Genomic DNA, 14,148 nt, shown 5'->3' with positions numbered 1-14,148 from the left:
GATGGTGATGTCTTTCGAATAACCAGTAAAGCAGAAGTTACGTCTGATAATATCTGGATTTAATAATCTTCAATATCCAATTGTAGTTTTGGATAGTAAAATCACTTTACTACCGAGGACATAAAGCTCTCAAAAATCGAGAAGTTTCGCTCGATTGTATATTGACTAGTCATTATTAGCAAAAGGCAGCATATAATTAATTATGCAGTTTTATGATTGATAAAATTAATTAATTATAAATTCATGACTTGAAGTCTAAACGACTTTTGTTGAGGACGACCCTAGAAATCCGTTGATAGGTATATATTTTAATAGTAAATATTTATATTAAATCAAATATTTTCTCTTTTTTTGTTATTATTTTGTCTTGCACGACGGATTCGTTTGACAGTGATAGTCATTTTAGTAGCAAAGACTGCAGCTGGATAGGTTTGTACCAGTAATCAAGTATTTTGCCATTGTATCACCTCATTATTTTTTTAAAAAAAGTATTAATTAATTTGATTACTAAATCTCAGTACTGTGCGGTCATACTTATCCCATGCAACAAAATATGAGATGAAAAATACTGAATAAATACTGTTTCCTCGTATCATATGCACTTCATATTTCAGCACAAAATGTTTTAAAGAGAAAGTGCACTATATAAAGAGTATTTAAGGTAACTGGGATACATTTTGAAGGGGTGGAAAATAAATCTGAAAAGCTAGTTTTAGATGCATCTGATTTTGCATATTAAATCCAGGAAAAAATGAACTATAAATAAAAAAATTATTAACATTTCAAGTAACTTTATAAATCTATGTTTCGCTTTCTTTCGGCGTTTACACTGTAATGTTAACAATACAAGGGTAAAAAAAACAAAAAAACAATTATTTAATGAACACCGCCAGTGGCCCGGCATGGCCAAGTGTGTTAAGGCGTGCGACTCGTAATCTGAGGGTCGAGGTTCGCATGCTCGCCCTTTCAGCCGTAGAGGCGTTATAAGGTGATGGTCAATCCCACTATTCGTTGGTAAAAGAGTAGCCCAAGAGTTGGCGGTGGGTGGTGATGACTAGCTGTCTTCCCTCTAGTCTTACACTGCTAAATTAGTGACGGTTAGCGCAGCTAACCCTCGTGTAACTTTGTGTGAAATTCAAAAAACAAATAATCAAACAAACAGAATATTTTTTTTCTAATATGTTATTGTAAGCTAACATATTAGCTGACGGTTAGCGCAGATAGGTTTTGAATTAACTTTACGCGAAATTCAAAACACACCAAACTAATCTAAGCAGGAAATCGGATGGCTTGTAACGCTAATAATTTGGTTTGGATACCAGGGTGGGAAGAGAACAAATAATTTATTGTTAAGTTTGCGAAAAAAAAATCTTTAGACTGTAGATAAGTGCATGCGCACTATGGAGGTTTTGTGTTGTGTTGTAATGCCCTTGGACACTTGTATGTTCTACAATGTTACGTATTTCTCGTGTCAAAACAGTCGTCTGTCAGACTTGTATATATCGTTTAATAACATACAGAGTAAACTGATTCGAATTTCGGTCGCTTGTTATTTATTTACTCCATTATTGTTTACCAATTGAGGAGTGGAAATATTTGGTTAATGTCTGGCAAGTAACAGTTATACAGTAAAAAACTAGATTGGAATAATCAACAAAAACTTGTGTTTGAAGTAGATTCATACTACTAAGAGTAGTACATGCTAATGCAACTTACAAGTAAGATTTTTTTTCTTTCATCTTTTTTTTTCCAATAAAACAAACTTGTAACTACCTAGTAGAAATTTGGTATGAAGGTTTTATTAAGAATTGCCTTTTTTGTTTTTAGGGGGCCTTGACGTGATTTTTAACCTTAAATGTATCGTTTTACATTTTTAACCATTTAAAAATATTAGTTTACATTCTCAATACAAATAAGCAAAATCTTTCAAATTAAGACGTTTAATGAATAAAGAATCTAATAAGATGTAATGACACATTAACAGTGATAAGCTTGGTGTTTAAATAATAAAAGGAAGCTGCTTATGTCATCATATGATATTTGTGATGGTAATTGAAACTGATTTAGTTCTTGCAGACAATAATTTAGTGATTGCTATTTGTAAGTCTTTATGAAGATTTTAATGGTATTGTAATTCTGATAACGTGATATTTCTATTTCTTGCACTGATTTATTTTAACATCTCTAGTCTTATTTTATTGTGTGTTTTTACCAAACATCCAATATTTTTCTTTATGCTATGAGTCCTGCTTATTTGTAGATAATTTTGCGAGAGTGTTTATTACAAATCTTAGCAGTAAAATAACATATTATTGTTGTATAAATTATAAGGGATGATTGAAATTTCTAGTTAAGAAAATCTTCAAAATAAATCTAAAGCAACTGTAGTCAGTTGTTCCAGCTGATAAGGTTCTTACCTCACAACACTGGATTTACTTAGAGATAGTGTAATGTAACAACTTGATTCAGTGTAATTTGTATAAGATTATCTTTATTAGATATGACATTCATACTGTGATTATTTGGATTTATAGAGTGAAACATGTTTCTAAAGATGAGTGACAGGGTGTGTCTTGTGTGTATTATATAACAGTAAATTGTTGGGTTATTTGCAGTATTTGATTAAATATTATTTATCACTCACATTTCACTGAGGATTACTTTTATAGCTCTCATTTGATATCACAAAATCTGTCTTAAAAATGTGTAAAAGTTCTGAATTATGTGATTTCATGTAGTTCAAAATAATTTATTATGAAGTTTTTGAAAGGTAAAAAATAAAACTATTAGTTATATATTGTAGTAAAATTCAGTGATAAAAACAGTAGTATGAAGACACTAGATATAATTTTATCAGCCGCGGCATCAATTGAGATGGAAAGCAGGTGCCCCATCCAAGCCTTAAATATTTCTAAAGAAACGTAAAACATCTGGTTAATGGGCTGTGCTTATGAGAAGTTATTAATATTATCTAAAATAATTTTTGATGTAATTCCTTATAACCCAAGACTCTAACATTATTGTTACATTTGATATATTAACTCCAAGATGTGCTACGTCATTAATAATTCATGTATTTTGTAGAGATTATGGTTTAGATCCACCACACACACAAAATTTTGCTAAAATGAGGGAACTGTTTTGAGAGACAACATACCTTTATCCACATGCGGTGCAAATTTGACACTAGATATGAAATGTGTAAGTAAACTACTGGTACAAGTTTGTTCACAAGGATTACATGTCAGGTGCACCAGAATGTTTTATACCCTTTTAGTACCATCTTCTTTATATCGTTTGTCTCTGGTTCTTTCATAACTTGCATGGCACACTTAAATTAATTATGTTTATATATTTACTTACATTTTTATAACATTTACTATAAAAGAAGTTTCATCAGAATTAATAATCCGTGATGACGAGAAAACCTACTTGTAGAGAAAATTGAGTATGTAAAAAACCACGTTTGAAAGCGGTTGTGTAATTGAATGTAGGAATGTAGAGGGCGCACTTAGATGTTGGATTATATTCATAAAAATAGGTATAAAGGTGTTCCTTTGTATTGGTTTATTTTGGGCTTGAGTTCTTGTACAAGTAAGGCTTCTTTAATTTTGCGTTTGTTTATGTTTGTTTCTTTATTTAGTATTTGGGTGTTTTCTATAGTTATTGTGTGTTTACTTGATTTGCAGTGTTCGAAAACGTGAAGGCAAATTTTGTTTTCTTTGAATCTGGTTTCCATTTTTCTACTTGTTTCTCCAATACAGAAGCCGTGGCAGTTATCACATTGTATTTTATAAATAATGTTGGTGTGATGTTTGTCAGTGTAGTTTTTACATAGTATAGACCTCAGTTTTATACCTGTTTTTTGACTAAATTTGGTATTAACTGGAATGTCATATTTTGTTGTTAGTTTTTGCCAAATGTTGGTTATTTTTCTGCTGATGTCGGGAATATATGGTATGCAGCAGTATATGGTTTCGTGATTTTTTGATTCCTGAGATATATTTACATCAATAAGTTTCCTCCACAAACCGTAGAAAGCATTATACACACACACCTGGACAGAAAGCAAAATCAACCAATAAAAGTAAATATATCTCACGAATAAATAATATAATAAATAATAATAATAAAATAAATAATATAAAATTATATATTCAAACATCTAATCCTGCCCTCTACATTCCGACACTCAGTGACACAACCCCTTTCAAGCATGTGGTCAGCTTCCGGTCAGTTACCTCTCTCTTTCTTTGTGAACCTGACGATGACCGAAGAAAGTCAATACGTTGTTCACTCCTCTACGTAAAAAAAATCTTCTCAACCCAAACGAGCCGTTTTTAAATATATATTCTCAAAATATGTAACATCAGCTAGCTCATTCATCAAAGATTATTTTAATTTCAAGTCTAACCTTAATCAACTTAATCTAAACTCAATGGCCAATTTCGATGTCATATCCCTCTCTACAGAAGTCCCAACCGCTGAAGTCTGCACGATAGCCGTAGAACTCTATATCCAAGACTCTAATCCATCAATAGACATTCCCAGCAATCAATTAACAACCCTCATAGAATTCATCACGATGAAGACAAACTTCATGTTCAACAACCACAACTACATACAAACAAATGGCCTAAGCATGGGCAATCCAGTATCACCAGTTCTAGCAAATATTTTTATGACACAAGTTGAAACACAAGCAATTAACATAGCATTACATCCACCACTATACTGGTACAGATATGTAGACGACACGGTTGCGGGATTCACATCTACAGAAGACACAATTATTTTTCTCAATCACATTAACTCTATAAATCCCAACATTAACTTCACATGTGAACAGGAAGAAAGCAATCAAATATCATTTCTTAACCTCAAAATTACAAGAACCGACACACAATTCAAAACAGAAATCCACCGAAAAATCACCCATACTGGACTATACATTCCTTAGGACTCAGCACATGAAACAAAACAAAATCTCAACATACTAAGAAACGAAATAAACATAGCCATAAAACTATGCTCACCAGATAAAATTAATGATGAATTAGACAAAATAAAACAATACTTCATCAACATCAATAAGTTTCCTCCACAAACTGTAGAAAACATTATACACATACACCTAGACAGAAAGCAAAATCAACCAACAAAAGTAAATATATACCACGAATATATTCCCAACATTTGGCAAAAACTAGCAACAAAATATGACATTCCAGTTAATACCAAATTTAGTCAAAAACCAGGTACAAAACTGGGGTCTATACTATGTAAAAACTACACTGACAAACACTACACCAACATTATTTATAAAATACAATGTGATAACTGCCACGACTTCTATATTGGAGAAACAAGTAGAAAAATGGAAACCAGATTCAAAGAACACAAAAAGTCACATTCACACGTTTTCGAGCGCTGCAAATCAAATAAACACAACATAACCATAGAAAACTCCCAGATACTAAGAAACACAAACAAATGCAAAATTAAAGAAGCCTTACTTATACAGCAACTCAAGCCCAAATTAAACCAATACAAAGGAACACCTTTATACCAATATTAATAAATGCATTCAAACATCTAAACACGCCCTCTACATTCCTACATTCAATTACACAACCGCCTTCAAACATGTGGTCAGCTATCGCTAAGTTACCTCATTCTTTGTGAACATGACGATGATAGGAGAAGTGCGAAACTTTGTTTGCTCTTGTACATATAGTTTTTTTACAAATATATTTTTCTCTAAAAGTGGGTTTCGCGTATTCAGTGATTATTATTTCATCATGGCGATTGTACGAAAAGTGTAAGTCTGTGTGTTTTATTTGTACTTATCTGTGTGACCATTATGTCTGAACTATCATACATTACGCCACTATTGACTGTATACGTTCATACGATCGTAAAGAAACTTAAACCAAACAATTATCAACAGAAGAAATAACATATATTTCATTCAACAATGTAGAAAGAAACAACTAACCCCTAACGTTATAAAGGTAAGACTATCAAAAATTTTTATTCAATGCACATACATCCAAAATTTACAGAAAAATTACTTAAAACCATGTTGAACACGAAATACAAATTACTACATGGCTTACAGAAACAAAAAATGAACCTAGATCATCAACTGGCATGCTGCATTAAACCACAGATTTATGGACTTATAAAACGAAACATAAACCAAATCAACACTAGGAATGACAGAGACAAAAAGATCTGCTACAATAAAAAACTAGAAAAACTAAGATACAAACAACAGAAAAGACACCAACACGGTAAACCACTGACTAACCTCATAATTAACAAATCAGACCGACAATTAAACACAGACGAGATACACCTACTTAACAAAGGACTCAACTTTGCAATAACACCTCGGTACATTCCAGTATTAGAAATTAAAACATGTTTAGGAGATCTAGTTAGGAGACTTGTCATACTTTCCACAGAAAACAAAAACAACCAACAGAAGGAAGACTACTTTGACAATTTTATTGATATCCAACAGCCAAACTTTCCAGGAAAAATTAAAAATTTATATTGTCCAGAAACACCTAAAAACAACATCTTAAATGATTTTTTCAAAGAATTTTCTCACAAAACCATCAACATAATTTCACAAAACAGAAAGCTTAAAAACAATCTTACAAAAAAGAGACATTAATTCCATTAAAGACCTAAAACAAGACAAAAACATAAAAATTCTAAAAGCAGATAAAGGAAACACTATAGTCATAATGAACACGAATACATACATTCAAAAAATGAAGAACATGCTATCAGATACAAACAAATTTAAACCAATTCACACAAATCTAACAAAGACACGTGAAACGCAACTAAACAAAACACTACTAAAAGTGAAAAAATCCAACAATTTCACAAACTTTTTATTTCTACCTACGTAAAACCGACTCACGCACACTACAAATATACGGCATCCCCAAACCTCATAAACCAGATTGTCCATTACGACCAATAATGTCCACATATCAGTCGTTTAATTACAATCTTGGTAAATACATAGCATGGTCATTCGCCATGACCCGAAGAACGGGAGAACGACCCTTTGAGCTCCCTCACTGTGAATATGCAGGCTCTGACAATTTCAAACTGAAGCAACATTTGAAAATCCATACTGGAGTGAACCCTTACAGATGCAAAGTGTGCCAAGCAAGTTCAGTGAGAGAAATACCTTAAAAACCCATGAGAAAATTCATTCCAAAAACAGGCCTGTGTATTGATGTGATTTCTGCCCAAGTACTCGTACTCTCATGGGAGACTTGAAGCTACATGTCAAGATGGAACACACTCAAGATAGGCCACATATGTGCAAGAAATGTGGAAAATCACTTCGTGACAGGTATTCCTTAAGGGTAAGCAATGTTTGACAGGTATTCCTTAAGGGTAGCAATGTTTGACAGGTATTCCTTGAGGGTAAGCAATGTTTGACAGGTATTCCTTGAGGGTAAGCAATGTTTTACAGGTGTTCCTTGAGGGTAAGCAATATTTTACAGGTATTCCTTAAGGGTAAGCAATGTTTTACAGGTATTCCTTAAGGGTAGCAATGTTTGACAGGTATTCCTTGAGGGTAAGCAATGTTTGACAGGTATTCCTTGAGGGTAAGCAATGTTTACAGGTGTCCCTTGAGGGTAAGCAATGTTTTACAGGTATCCCCTTGGGGTAAGCAATGTTTTACAGGTATTCCTTAAGGGTAAGCAATGTTTGACAGGTATTCCCTTAAGGGTAAGCAATGTTTTACAGGTATCCTTGGCTGATTGCAATGTTTACAGGTGTTCCTTAAGGGTAAGCAATGTTTTACAGGTATTCCTTAAGGGTAAGCAATGTTTTACAGGTATTCCTTAAGGGTAAGCAATGTTTTACAGGTGTTCCTTAAGGGTAAGCAATGTTTTACAGGTGTTCCTTAAGGGTAAGCAATGTTTTACAGGTGTTCCTTGAGGGTAAGCAATGTTTTACAGGTGTTCCTTGAGGGTAAGCAATGTTTGACAGGAAAGTCTAAGAAAGCTCTATAAAGGAGTTATCTCTTGTTTGAATTAAAGGTATTCCTGTAGATTTGTATTTCTGGACTTAGAGTGGAATTTCACTACATTGTGTTCATTAGTAAAGTAATTCTTAATGGAAATAAGGAAAAACTTAAAAGATAGATTTAAAAAAAGTTGATTTGAGGACCTTTTGAATTATATAAAGTAGGTGTATGTGACAAATGTCCTTCCGAAGTCTTTGTTAGGACACATCCTTTAAGAGTCTGTATTTTCTATGTTACTGACATAGGTTTCTAAATTTGTTGATGATACAAAACTGAAGGTAAGTAAAATGTGCTTCTTTCTTTCAGAAGAACTTGAGAAAATCTGGATAGTAACTGATAATTCTAAAGTGACGTTTTTAAGGTATGGATGTGTAGAAAATCCGTATTATTTATGTGTAGGAGGAATGTTAATGTTGTGAAGTGTTAGAAGGATTTGGTTATTAGAACCTTAGATCTTTGGAAGTGAGTAAAAAATACAGTTCTATGATCTGTTTACAGTCAGAAGTAGTTAAGATATTATTTGGAGCACTAAGTTTAGGGTTGTGCTAGGTATTGTAGAAAATTATGCCTGATTTGAAAAACCAAACTACAAAAGACGTGCATGAGTGTGAACTTAATAAAATGATGTGTCGGACATTTAAGGATGGTGGAGGATTGGTTTTTAACAGCCGTGGGAAGTTTGTTGGACTGGCAGAAGGACGAGGTTTAGGTGAAACTGTGTATGTGGTGTGGAAGTACAGATGGTAAATTGTGTCTTGCAGTTGGAAATATTGACTTAGGTTCACCACATGATATCATATGTGCTGGTAGTTTGAATTCTACAAAGATTTTATTGAATACTTTTGTGTATGAAAAGGTCTAACATTTAAATTGAGCATGTTTTATATATATCCATTATCTACTCTTATACTTTACTTACCTAGATTTATAAATAAAATATATTAAATTTGTAAAATCAGGAGATGAGATGTATCATTAAAAGTATTTTATATATTTTAGTTTGTTTTATAATACATATTTCCTGCACAACATAAACATTTTCTGGTTTGTCTTTCATATGTTACTTTCTATGATCAATATTTGTATTAGATTTTGTGTTATAATACTGGTTTATATAAATCTTCTGTACAGTGCTGAGCAGGTAGAAGTTTGTTATTAAATATTTTGAATCAACTGGTAGTGTCTAATTCGATATAGAAGGATTAAATTGTAAATAATTGTTAATTTATTAGTTTAAATACTGATTTGTTTTACTTTGTATTTTTATTGTTATTCTGTGTGTGTAACTGATTTAAACTGTATCTTCCTTTGATCAGGAAGTAATGATACATAATTTAGACTTAGAGATACAAGTTTTATGGAATAAGAAATTGCATAAATTTTTAAGTTTTTCATAATTAGAAGGAGTATAAATATTTCTCTGTAGTTCATGTCAAGACTCATAATGGAGAAAAGTGTTTCAAGTGCATCTTTTGCCCTTACACAGTATTTCATTATCACCTATTGGAGTCGCACATGCTGGTCCACACCAGCAACAAATCATTCCAGTGTCAAGAGTGTCATCGCGACTTTTAGACACAAGCAGCTGCTAACGAACATAGGAATGTGCATCACCACTGTGGTTATGTATCATCTGTTTCTCAGAGGAAAACACCTGTGTAATGAGTGTGGAAAAGCATTTTTGAGGCACAAAGTAACATTTCAAAAATTACCCTGAAAGATAAAAAAAACTTAAATGTTTAAGAACTTGATAATTATTTTGTTGGTCATATTTGGTTTCTTTACCTTAGGTTTTGGCTCGTTACTCATTTTCTGCTGTCTGAATATGCATTTGCTACAATAACTACAGAGAGTTGTCCATTGTGTGATGAGATTGGTGCAAGGTAAAGGTAAAAAGTGTTCATTAAAGACAATAAAAATTTTCTGTCCTTTTGGGTTCACTGACCATTACTGATGTAAGTATTAAATGTTATATTGTGGGGGAAGTTGAAATTTCCAAAGTGTACTTTTGCTTCAGCAGGCATGTACTTCATTATTCCTGTGTATTTTTTCATTAATTCCTTTTAAAGTGAGATGCCATGACATTTTACAGGGAAATCTCATCAGACATCTAGAAGTATATGATCCTGATGCATCAGAGGAGGAAAAGTTAGAAGCTTTGTTAATAGGGGAACCTAAAGACAATTTTGAAGATTATGACTGTGTTAATAGGGGAACCTAAAGACAATTTTGAAGATTATGACTGTGTTAATAGGGGAACCTAAAGACAATTTTGAAGATTATGACTGTGTTAATAGGGGAACCTAAAGACAATTTTGAAGATTATGACTGTGTTAATAGGGGAACCTAAAGACAATTTTGAAGATTATGACTGTGTTAATAGGGGAACCTAAAGACAATTTTGAAGATTATGACTGTGTTAATAGGGGAACCTAAAGACAATTTTGAAGATTATGACTGTGTTAATAGGGGAACCTAAAGACAATTTTGAAGATTATAATGGGGAGGAGAACATTTCAGAATATCAAGGAGAGAAAAAATAATTATAGATGTCAAAGGACACTCAGAAATGATACACGGCAGGTATGTCAAATGAACTGTTTAATTACGTAACAAAACATAATATTGACTGATCTTTCTGTTTTTAATGAAAGTTAGCACCCCTGGATCTGTTTTTGAAAGTTTTAATGAAATTATTTTATCATAGTTCAGAAAGTAAAAAACAAAACCAAAGTATTTGGTGATCAAAATAATGAAATATTCTCATATTTCTTTCAATCTACAACAAATAAAGACATACAAACTTTACATTACAGGAAATAATAACAATTGAAAATGTCGATGCTTTCACATAATGTACAATATTCAGTCTTGGTGAACGTAATGCTGTCTATCTTCAGTTGTTTTTTTACAATATTTGTCATTCCTAGGAAAAATTCCAACTTAGAATCTGTTACCGTGAATCTAAAAAAATCAGTCCTTAACCATAACATCAGCACACAACCACACTGTCTTTATTTGTAAAGAAGGAACATGTACTATGATCTGTGAATATGATTAAAACCTTTGTGTATTATTTTCTAACAAAACAAACATGGTGAAAATTTGAGAAATAAATGAAAGAATTTTTCAGGAATTTCAAGGTTATTTTTCGTATAGATTGTTATAACAGAAGAATACTTGCATAGTTCTATACTTCAGCAAGAATTTTTAGAAACATTCAGTGATCTTCCAGAAACCAAGGATGATGTGTTTATCCATAGCCTTGTTCATGATCCAGAACAGTGAACATGGAAACCATCCTTCAATAAACCATAAAGTAGAAACAAGTAAGCTAATTTACCACATATATTCTTGTTCGTATTACAAACTTTAAGTACAAATTATGATATTTTTAACCATTCAATAATGTTCAGAGCTTTAATTTGATTTCTTTTAGTTATACATTTCAACTTTTCCCAGTAGCTCAACATTGATTCTGAAGGTTAAAAATTAAGTTTCAGTAATTGTGGTAGACACAATGCAGATAGTTCTCTTCATAGCTTTTTATTTAATTTGTAATCTGTATACATTATCTGATTATATATTTCTTTGAAGCATAGTTTTGGAGGGAAAGACTTCTGTCTTTGTTGATAGAAAAAGTTAGTTATTTTAAATTGTACAACGTAACTCTTAATCAACACTTGTTATTTTATATCTTTACTTTTTTGAAATGTGGAGCCTTCAGAGAATCAGAAGTAGCTGTCTTTACATCACTGTGTTCTTCAACACATCATAGTGGCCAGAATTGTAACTAAGACTATGATGTTAGTAGTTCATTAATAAACTGAGGATCATTATGAATTTCACTAAAAAATAATAATATAAATAAATGTCAGTCACACATGCAGTTTTAATGATATGTTTTTCTTATTTATTGTTCATGATAAATTTTGTAAATAGGCATGAAAAAATAATGTATTTTTGTTAACCAAGTTTTACTATCTCTTATGGGAAGTCATTATTACCATGGTTTGTAGTCCATACAATCACCAAAGTCTAATTATTAATTAGAACTGTTAAGGTGTTCTCTAATTCAAAACTTTTCTTACACTTGTAATAAACAAAAATTAACCTGAAGGAAAATCTTAATTTTCACAGTGAATTATTGTTGAATTATTTTATATTTAATTTATTTGTGGCTATTGTATTTTGTTATAAGATATTTAAAAAAGTCTTCTCTAAAATGACAAATTTCAGTTCAGTTTTTATATATAACATTTAGTAAAGATTTGTGTAATAGAACAAATACCTGTTGAAAATATTATAACTAAAATACTAAGATTAAAATTGACATCTTTCATTATGATTGAAATGTATCTTCCAGTGTATAAGTCTGATATCAAACTTACTTCATTCATGGAATACAGCTCAATGAGAAAGAAATTTTCTTGTTAATAAAATTATTTTGAATTTTTTTGTTATATTATAAGAAATCACATTATGTATGATTGTTAACTGAATAATATAAAACAGTTGAACAGTTGTAAATTAGATAATTCAGAATGTAAATTTTGGGAAAGTTGTAACTACAGATGAGAGAAATATGTTGCTGTTGCTTTATTTGTATTTTTTGGTGGAAAATGTTTTAGTGTGTTGTTTTACTTATAATACTTAATGTTTTAGTGTGTTGTTTTATTTATAATATTTAAAATGTTTTAGTGTTTTATTTATAATATTTAAAATGTTTGCGTTTTATATATAATAATTTAGTGTTTAGTGTATTGTTTTATTTATAATATTTAAAATGTTTTAGTGTTTTATTTATAATACTTAGTGTTTTAGTGTGTTGTCTTATTTATAATACTTAGTGTTTTAGCGTGTTGTTTTATTTATAATATTTAAAATGTTTTAGTGTATTGTTTTATTTATAATATTTGAAATGTTTTAGTGTTTTATATATATTACTTAGTGTTTTAGTGTGTTGTTTTATTTATAATACTTAGTGTTTTAGTGTGTTGTTTTATTTAAAATGTTTGAAATGTTTTAGTGTATAGTGGTAGTTATGTTGTGACATTTATTTCCATTACCTTCAAACAAGTTACCTTTGTAGTAAAATCTAATTTTTTGCAGTAAACAAGGACCAGGTTTTAGTCCAAAGAACTTGAAGAGAACTTCCAAAGAAACTTGAGGAATGAAAGAGATGAAAAGTTCAGTTTACTGAATGAGTTTCACATCCTACTCACTTACTGATAATAACTATAAATCTACACTAAGTTTGTAGAAAACAATGAAACAAATTCTGAAATATTAGAGCAATTCGGATGTATTTATTTATTGTTATTTTTAAATTAATGTTAGTCCTCTAAAGAAAATACAGAAACAGAGGAATCTTATACAGAGCATATAATTGTACCAACACTTTTCAAATGCTTATAGAGAACATCAGGCTGAATCATTTTCTTATTGGTATTGCATATTTGGTGGGATAAGAGTTCAGGTCTAAGAGTTATGTATATATATAATTGTTTAGTACATACCAATATCTGTAACATATAAAATAATTTCTTGTGCTCTGTCAGCTTTAGTATACCATAAAATAGCTGGACTTCACAAAATGTTTATATCTGAACTCCAAATCAGTTTTCTTTTCAAATTTGAAACTCATTCATATGTATATGGGGTTAATGGTAGTGTGTGTTATTTCTAAATGAGGAATGAATAAATACTTTTCGTACTGTTAATGAATTTCTAGGAATACAGTAGGAAATTCATGTATTACAAAATTGATAATTCATTAAATATTAATGTATTTGTCTTCTGCTTCAAGAACTGTTTTTCTTGTGAATACAGATCGAATTTTCAAATTTTAGACATTTCTTTCTGGTTGTGGTACAACAAACAGTGCTTTTCAGTGTATTATTAGTTTTCATTCAGAGGTTTTCTGTCTGAAGTTATTGATACAAATTAAACTAATAAATGTTTCTTTCACTACTTTTTCTTCAATACAAAGAATAATTATAAAAAAAAAAACTTAATGTGAAACACATTCTAAATAAAAGATAGAGCTGTTCAATGTGCTTTACTGCCCTGTGGAAACA

General features: G+C 30.9%; 1 long non-coding RNA gene across 8 annotated transcripts; it reads left to right on the top strand.

The window, feature by feature from the left end:
- The first annotated feature begins 5,632 nt into the window (after window positions 1-5,632).
- On the top strand, window positions 5,633-13,865 carry LOC143230197 (uncharacterized). 8 transcript variants are annotated; one of them, XR_013016284.1, is made up of 5 exons: window positions 5,639-7,397; window positions 10,161-10,651; window positions 11,304-11,397; window positions 11,787-11,874; window positions 13,181-13,865. It is a non-coding gene; the product is annotated as an uncharacterized LOC143230197 (long non-coding RNA). The 8 variants fall into 8 exon arrangements; XR_013016286.1 differs by lacking the exon at window positions 11,787-11,874 and adding an exon at window positions 8,375-8,429 and having other exon boundaries at window positions 5,653-7,397; window positions 11,228-11,397; XR_013016281.1 differs by lacking the exon at window positions 10,161-10,651 and having other exon boundaries at window positions 5,633-7,397; window positions 11,228-11,397.
- The last annotated feature ends 283 nt before the right edge of the window (window positions 13,866-14,148 follow it).

The sequence above is a fragment of the Tachypleus tridentatus genome, chromosome 10 (genome assembly GCF_004210375.1).
Source record: "Tachypleus tridentatus isolate NWPU-2018 chromosome 10, ASM421037v1, whole genome shotgun sequence".
NCBI lineage: Eukaryota > Metazoa > Arthropoda > Merostomata > Xiphosura > Limulidae > Tachypleus > Tachypleus tridentatus.
This window is presented reverse-complemented; position numbering and strand designations above follow the sequence as displayed.